The sequence below is a fragment of the Chenopodium album genome, chromosome 8 (genome assembly GCF_948465745.1).
Source record: "Chenopodium album chromosome 8, dcCheAlbu1.1, whole genome shotgun sequence".
In the NCBI taxonomy this organism is placed as follows: Eukaryota; Viridiplantae; Streptophyta; class Magnoliopsida; order Caryophyllales; family Amaranthaceae; genus Chenopodium; species Chenopodium album.
Window position 1 is genome coordinate 58,767,680 of NC_137841.1, and position 9,610 is coordinate 58,777,289.

The 9,610-nt window shown below is 32.2% G+C and overlaps 1 pseudogene; it reads left to right on the forward strand.

Moving 5' to 3' along the window:
• Positions 1–288: 288 nt before the first annotated feature.
• Positions 289–8,036, forward strand: LOC145643090 (two-component response regulator 24 pseudogene; annotated as a pseudogene).
• The last annotated feature ends 1,574 nt before the right edge of the window (positions 8,037–9,610 follow it).

Sequence of the window (9,610 nt, forward strand, 5' to 3'; positions counted from 1 at the left end):
GTCTCAACTAACAATAATGTTTTAAATATATTACATTTATTAATCTTACTACATAACTTGTGATTAGTGATATTATTAGTATTATTATTGTTTTAAAAATATTGTTATTAATATTATAATAAAAAAAAAATAATATTGGAGAATTTTATTTAATTTTTAAAGGATTTGGAGTCTAAAGACGGCGGTGATGATGTGAATTATAGTCTGAAGACCTCGGGTAAGTCATGAAATTAAACTTATTACGCTTGTTGTGAATTACACGTATTTCAACTTATAGCTTATTGATAAATGACCATTTATTTTGTGCAGAAGATCAATGTGACATCAGGCAATGCAGGTATTTTCACTACCGCTTGGGGCACAATAGCAAATGAGGTCACCGCTCATCCAATGTTGTACGAAAGGATTTACGGGATTTGAAGGGTAGGGTTGAATATAAAACATATTTCGATGGGATGGTGAGGCGGTTGATATATATGCGACGTTGGATGGTAACAATTCAAGATTTATTTCCTATTAGGTGATATGTCTCGGTATAGGGAACGTACCAACCAGCTACTACATACCCATGTATCACGGTGTTACCATTGTGGGTACGACGCACGGTCAGGGCACCCACTCGAGAGTTTGAGGTTGCTACAGTTGGTGGGTCACATGTCAGGTCTTAATCTTGCACATGATTCACCTCTTCCCCCAATTGAAGATTGGTGGACTAAGCACCACGAGCTAAGTATTGATGGATGAGATTAGCAATATGAAGTTAGAAGGTACATGTGGGATGCATTAATTAGGTAGTGAACATATTTATGTTCTTTTACTAAGGTTGAACAGTTGTAGCTATGTAATTAAGATTAATAAAAGTAATTAAACTAAAATCCAACAAAACCAAATATAAAAGTGTCCAGCTCTTACATTACATGTCGAATAAAAAGTAACATAAATAATTAAGACAAGTAATAATAATGAAACCACTAATCCGAATAAAGAGTAATCTACAATCACATTATTGCGTTCCGATCAACTACCAGCTGCTCAGTCATTGCCCTTAATTCACGCAACATGCGATGTTAGGATACTCAACAAGAGCTCTTTGGTGAATCTCCATGGACCGACTCATCCATTGCAAATAATAAAACAACATATATTATAGACATTACAATTACTGGAAGTCAGATTAATAATAATAACAATAACAACAACAATAATAACGATATTAGTTACAATAATAATAACAATATTATTATTGATAATAATAATAGTAATAATAATAATAATAATAATAATAATAATAATAATAATAATAATAATAATAATAATAATAATAATAATATTAATTATAAACCACAAATTTTGCAACATACAACAACAACAGCAGCAGCAACAGCAGCAGCAGCAGCAACAACAACAACAACAACAACAACAACAACAACAAAAACACTCACAACAATAACAATAACAACAACAACAACAATAAACCACTTCTTAAAAAAAAAAATCACGTAAAAAAATTCACAAAAAAAATATCCTCCAGGACTTCCGCCTTAAATTTTCGGAAAATCCATGGAGGATCCAAAATTTTTAGGCGGATCCACCACGGCGGATGGGTAGATGATGGGAGTTAGAACGGTCGCACATTCCACACTCAATCAAACTCACTTATAAACAAACACCCTACAAACCAAGCACAATTACAAGTAAGGGTTCGGTCCACAAAGAACGGGATATGGTTGCTAAAGATCTTAACACTTAAGCTAATTCGAAGTCTATGGTGAATAGGGGTTCGTCTAGTAGACAAACAAACTATTGCTCTAAATCAATGGATTAAAGACACTAGGGAATGGGATCCACTCAATCAAGGTAATTAGGCAAACGGGGAGGAAAATAGACAAGGTATAGCAAGGACTATATGTAAAATCGATCTCATGCAATTAGAAAACAACTCACACTACCAAAGTTAGATTCCTCATTAGTATAGCAATAGAAGATACATAATCAAATTACAATAAGTAATGACATACTCAATTTACATTTCCATGTCAAACTAAGCATATCATGCTATCGAGCTCCTAATTCAAGGGTAGTTAATCCTATCATGAAGAACTAACAAGCAATCTCATACAATCAATTTAATTGCAATACAAACATTAATGTTACTCCCACATTTGCATAACTAACCTAAAAGGTTGAGCTTCACCCAACCCCTAGCAAGAAGACTACTCACAACTCATGTTCATCAACATGCAAACAAGTATTAGGGTTCTAACTACTTCAATAATTGGGGAAAAGTGGTTAACAATTGAAATAACTATCATCCAATAACAAATTATCAAGAACTAAATGGATTCAAGTGACATGAAAGAACAAATAAAATCATAAATTAATTGGAGAAAAGTAGAAGGAAGTTACTAATTGAAGCTTAAAAATGTTGAATACAAAGTGCCAAATTTATTACAATGATTAATTTTGATAATTACTAAACTAAATTAGCTAAGATTAATGTTTCAAACTAAGAGGAGTTTCTAAAAACTAGGTTATTTCTGTCTCTAATTACAAATGAGCTAAAGGGGAAGTATTTATACTCTCCGAAAAACATAGGGAAATCCGTCAAAAGAAAACGGATTCCTAGCGAGGAGCGCCCGCTCAACAATGAGGAGCGTCCGCTCCATACTGCTGCACGCCCGCTCTTCCTACTTCAGTGAAAAGTCATATTTGAAGGTAACAAGGAGGAGCGCCCGCTCTTGGTCAGGTGCACGCCCGCTCCCCTGCTCCACAGCATAGGCAGTTTTCAAGTTCAAAGGGAGGAGCGCCCGCTCCTGGTCAGGTGCACGCCCGCTCCTCACAAGCTCTGGACTTGGGCAGAATATCGCTGAAGTTGAGGAGCGCTCGCTCCAGGAGGGATGCACGCCCGCTCCCTCTGGAGCGGCTTCTCACTTCTTTGTCTTTGAGCCTTGAAAGTTACTCCATGCTTTTGAGTGCTTGTCAAATTGAGATATAGTACCTACAAAACATAGACAAACACAAGCAAAGAAGGGGCGAAGCCGAGATACAACATTTCAATTCAAAAACGGGTTAGAAAGAGGGGAAAAGATTACAAAATCGGGCTTAAATCAACACTATAAGTGGTCAAATAAAGCACTTATCAATAGATCCTCCTGAAATTTTTAGATCCTCCTTGGTACTTTCGAAATTTTTAGGCGGAGCTCCACTTTTTTTAAAAAAATATTTTTATAGATGAAATGAGTGTGAAGTTAGTTGTGATTTCAGGATTGAGTGTTGTGAGTGTCGTGAGTATTTATTTACAAGGGGTTAATACGGAAGTTTATATAAAAAATGCGAGCAATGCCTAGTAAAATGGGAGCGATGTTTAACAACCCCCAGGAACATTGTTGTTGTTATTATTACTCTTAGCCTTTTCTTTTAAGGGTTACATTGATTTTTTTTTTCCACTATTTACAGTATATAATTTTAATTTCTGACCAATTAATCAGTGATAGTGATCATACATATGAAATAATACAGTCTTGTGTATATAGTACTGTTGGAATTATCTAATTAATATATTATTAATATTTAGTTATTATACTTTATACTTATTGATAATTATAGTATACTTAGGGCATGTTCTGTTCCGTTGAAATTCAGTTCAGTTCAGTTCAGTTCAGTTCAGTTCAGTTCAGTTCAGTTCAGTTTAGTTCAGTTCAGTTCAGCTCAGTTCAGTTCAGTTCAGTTCAGTTCAGTTCAGTTCAGTTCAGTTCAGTTCAGTTCAGTTCAGCTCAGTTCAGCTCAGTTCAGCTCAGCTCCTAATTTCCTTCTCTTATAAAATATTCATTTCAGTTCAGTTCAGTTCAGTTCAGTTCAGTTCAGTTCAGTTCAGTTCAGCTGAGTTCAGTTCAGTTCAGTTCAGTTCAGTTCAGTTCAGTTCAGTTCAGTTCAGTTGAGTTCAGTTCAGTTCAGTTCAGTTCAGTTCAGTTCAGCTGAGTTCAGTCAATCGGAACAGGCCCTTACTCTATTCTTTTTTACTTGACCTATTTCATTTATTACACTTGTCAATGCATAGTTTTAATCATCAATCACTTAACATCTCTATAAGTAAAAATTATAAAAGTTATATATTATGATAGTACTTATTAGGACGATTCTAACAAGACCTCACATGAATATGTTTTTCCTTAAAATAACTCATAAGAGACGGTCAAATGAGGGGTGGTGAATAGTGTAAAAGTCAAAGCGGGTCAAGTAAAAATGAATAAAGGAAGTAATATTAGTCAAATTTTTACATCGACATAGACGAAGATTGACCTGACCCGAATTGAACCGACCCAAATGCAATCCGACCCGAGTTTGACCCGAATCGAACTTGACCCGATAATTGGACTTGAAGTGACAAGACCCGGACTCAACTCGACCCAAACTCGACTTGAAGTGTTGACCCGATACTCGACCCGACCCGAATTACCATTGACCCCGACCCGAACTAACCCGACCTGCTCCCGACTCGTTTGCCATGTCTAGTGTCTCATACATTGTTCAAGGGTATTCAATTGTGTGTCATTAGAGACATCACCATATATTGAAGATTCAGTAGTTCAGTACTAGTAAAAAAGCATTTTGGCAGTGGAAAGTAGAATATTCAGATAATGAATGTAAAAAAGGCATTGAAATGAATGAAATCATAGAAAGTTATTGACCCTAGTATTCCTATCGAGGTTTTAAGGAAAGTTTAGTATTGAATGGCTAATAGACTTGTTTAACAAGGTTTGGAGAACAAACAAGATTAGAGGGATAGCACTAAGTCATCGGTTTATAAGAACAATGGGATGCTCAAAACTGGTCAAACAATCCGAGGTATAAAGTTAATGTGCAACACCATGAAACCATGGATAGAATGATAGACCTTAGAACATGGAAGTTATATGTGTGACAAAATTGTAGTTCATATAATTGAATAAGGCTTTAATTGTTTAGTGCTAGTTGTTGTTGTTGTTTTCTTAATGAAAAATATAAGTAAAATCGATTTAAGTTATTAAAGTTTATGATTTTATACTAAATAGTTATTGAAAAGTTAAGAATGTAAGAAGTGAGACATAATAATTAAGGGAAAATAACGGAATATAGACATATAGGAAAGGGATATGAGAATACGAAGTACAAAATTTAGTACATTATTAATTTATTATACATGTATAGTCGTCGTATGTATAAATAATAAAAAGCAAGCAATTTTACATACTATAGTACTTGAGCATAAGGTTCGTAGAACCATATAATAAATAGGTAGACATATAAATAGTTATGGGTAATAATGATCCAAGCTTGATGTAAATTTCATTTAAATCTGGTTTTGGACTAGAATAATTATAATTTTTGTAAATGCACCAAACTTTGCTTTAAAGGCTTTCTTAATATAAGTCTTGCTGCTCACCCTCCTATTTCCTATCCTCTTATAGTATTTGCAAACAAGAAAATTAATATTAGTCTTCAAATATAAGCATATATATATTGATCACTACAAATGCTACTTCAATTCCAATCCAATTTAACAAAGTGTACCATTAAAAATATATAGTAAGTTGATATTAAATACTCAATAGTCATCTTAAATACTCAGTAATTGATCTAAATAAATAAGCATAGAGTATTTTAAGCGTCGATTCAAAGTGTGCCTATTTTAACATATGTGAATATGTTTGACAATCGTTGAAAGTTGGAGTTGACTAATACGACAAGGACAAGGAATAAAGTAAGGATAGAGCTATCAACAAGTTTTAAGAAACTTGTAAATCGTTAACAAATTTTACCGAAAGGGACAAGACAACCACAAATTTTGATCCAGGAAGGTTACACCCTATTCATAATAAATGAGATTACTAATTCTATATGGTGAATAATCACGACTGAAGGTACAGGGATGAATTAAAGGTACGAAATTAAAATAGCAAAAATAATAAATAAAAAAAATAAATATTAATCATAATGCAATAAAGATATAAGGATTAGTTGGTAAAATGGATACGTATAATTCTAGTTTCTTTCTCAATATAGTATATGAGACCGATTTGATCATATATTGTAGATTTTATTTTGTTACAATGTTAAGAGCTTAAACTTTTCAGGAAAAATCTCGTGAAAAGATAAATGATTTCTTAAATCACTTTAGATTATGTACAAAATGTCAAGCCAATATGATACAGTTCAAAGATCAGATAAAGTATCTATGTAATCCATGTACAAGAGTTAGATTATTTGTCACATAATTAATTAATTTTGGTTATGAAGTCTAATTAATAAATCTTGATAGATGTAAGGCTCATAACAACTACAAAGTATATTATTCTAGGTTTGTAATACAAAATCAAATCAACATACTTTTTATTTTAAATTAATCGTATCACGTCGGATTCTGTTTCTTAAGGCCATCTTGATTTTGTGCCTAACAATTATTTTAATATAAAAGCAATACAAAAGACCAAGTATGCTTCTATTGAATTCATCGGCAAAAAGGTAATCATAAATTTTTTTTCTTCAAAATTCTCCCTTCCCCTTATAGCTAGCTAGTGTCATTTAATTAAAAAAAATTAGGAAGAGTTGATCGCTAATCAATGTCATTACTATTAACCTAAGATAATTAATATTTATACAAGCTAGCAATGCATGTGTTAAAACTAGAAAGTGAATTTTTATATTTTTTAAAATTTAGTCATTTTCATGTGAGAAATGTATTATACTTTATATAGGCTATACCCTCTAATAATTCTCCTATACTTATTTGATTGTTGTTGTAAATAATATTTTGATTATGTGTTTTTCAGACATGTCTAAAACGGTTGGAGATAGTAGCATGAATGATGCAAAAAAGTTTACTGCTTTAGTTGTAGACGATACTGCTATCATTAGAAAGATTGAAGAAATGTTGCTTAACAGTAAAGGGTTTAAAACCAAGGTCGTGGAAAATGGTCAAGAGGCCGTAAACACTTTCATTGAAGGCAATTCTTTTGATGTTATTATCATGGATATGGAAATGCCAATAATGAATGGGATTCAGGTAATCTTTTTTGTATTATATCTTAACAACATATCTTTTAATGATATAAGGCTATTAATAAATCAATTATGATTAATATAACATTTTGGCATAATTAGGACTTAGATAAATACTAATTAGCTAATAGTATGAATAAGATAATTAAATTTGAATTATTATATAAATACAAGATAAATTGTATTATATGTATTTATCCCTAAACTAAATTATCATTCTATAAAAAGAACCTTTATATTCAAGATTTTTTTTATATAATTGCATTCTAGTACATTCCTCATTTTTCAAATTAAAAGAAATTAATGTTTGTACCATCTATACTTGATATTTAAAAACTCCAATCGATAAAGACACATGTCCCCATCCTAATACACTTCTCTATCTTTTTCTTACTATATTAATTTTTTATTACACTATTTTTCTTTAATTCTTTCATTAAACTTAAACTTCATCTTCCATGCACACTTCATCTTCATCTCCCCTCTTCAATTCAACCTTTTTCCTTTTCTCTCTTTAATTTTAGCCCTTCCACCTTCTTTATTAAGTCCTCATTTTCAATCAAAGTTCCAAAAATTAAATTTCTTAAATCATGTTTCCGATTACACATTATAACTATAATGACTTATTAATATTTCCTCATTCATCGTTCAATGCAATTTTTTTTATGAATAATCTATGCATTGCACGGGCAAAAAGGCTAGTTTCAATTAAATTAATGAACTATATTTTCAAAGGGTAAAATTATCACCCTTGCATTATTACTTAATTATGAATACTAAATTTTTAATATTTATATTAATTTTTAAACTAATTCTTTTACGTGAAGGCAACTAAAGAGTTGCGAGCTATGGGCGTTAAGGTCTTAATATTTGGTGTGACGAGTTCTGAATCAAAGTCAGACATTCAAGCATTTGTAGAAGCTGGTTTAGATGAATACTTTCCAAAACCACTGGACTTTGTGAAGATTGATAACATACTCAAGCGCCTCGAAAAGTGATACTAAAATAAATTTGCATTGGCACTACAAAATGAAATAAATAACTATGTTTTGTAATTTAATATTTAAATATTGTACTCCTGGCTTCGATATGTTGTTTTCTTTCTTTCTTTTTTTCTTTTTTTTTTTTTTATAGTTTTCAATCAACACTATTATGATTAAATATTACAAAATTTCATATATTGAAAAGTACTCATTATTAAAAATATATGCCCTTATCAATATATCATTAAAATGTTCGTTTACCTATCTATCCTTACAAATATTGATGTTTGTTCTAGGGCTGTCAAAAATTGACACGACACAATAACCCGACACGAAGTAAGCGGGTTTAGGTCAATAATTCTCGACCCGATTACATAATTGGATCGACACAAACACAATACAAAATTAAACAGCTTAGGTTCGGAGGTTTGGGTTGAAATTTTCAACTTGAAACCGACACACATAACCCGATTATATAAATGGATTGAACGACAACCCGCCAACTCGAACTAGACAGACTTAATCTATTAATTAAGTAGCAAAAAAACTAATTTTTATTTTAATTCAAAACTTGTAATTTTGTAATTACCTTAACACCATTAATACATTTTGGTAACTTTTTGGCGATTAATTTAGCTACAAAATTATAATTTCATCTTTTGTAAATTAAAATTTAATTTAGCGGTTAATTTGAGACAATTCTTATGTATGGTTGTATTGTTAAAACTACTAGCTTTAAATCCTTGTGGTATATTTTTCTAAAACTACTACCTTTAAACTGTTGTAGTATCTTTAATGCATTAATGACAATGTTTATCTTTTTATTTTTGAATTGAATATTAATTAGTTTATTAAATACTATGTGGGTAATGGAGAAGTATTGATTGTGACAGAAATTCCTCCAACTATGGCCTTCACCTGTTGATGAAGGGACGACCTTAAGGTCATGAAACCAAGGGCGTCCCAACAACTAATTGAAAGAAGTAGTTTTGATGTCTACCACTTGGAAAGTAGTAACATTTTCAATGACTCCTGCCGTGACATTCATAGTGATAGTCCCAAGAGCTTGGCAGCGAGAGTTTTCATAAGCCCTTATTCCTTGTGTAGATGGAGACAAATCTTCATCTCTTATTCCTAACATCCTCGCAGTTCGTAGTGGGCAAACATTGATGGCTGACCCATTATTTACAAGAGTCATTGGGACATTCATTCTCTGGCATATTACTGTGAGCTTTAAGGCCTTGTTATGTTTATCACCCTTTGGAGGTAGATCCTTGTTAGAAAAAGTGATTAGATTGATAGAACTTGGAAGATCACTCGTGAGGAAATTAGCCAACCCCTCAAGAGTGGTTTCAGAATCTATTCCTACTTTAGCCAAGACATCCATTACTGCGACTCTATGCTCACGGGATGTGGCTAGTAGTTTCCATACATTTATCTTGATTTAGTCTTCTTAAGTTGTTTGACAACATCATTGTTTCTATGATGGGTATGGGAATTTGTTGGGTAGTAGGAATAGGTTGTGTTGTAATGGGAGGTTACATTCTCCCTGATCTTGTGAGGACATCTATGGGTGAGTCTTCTTCATC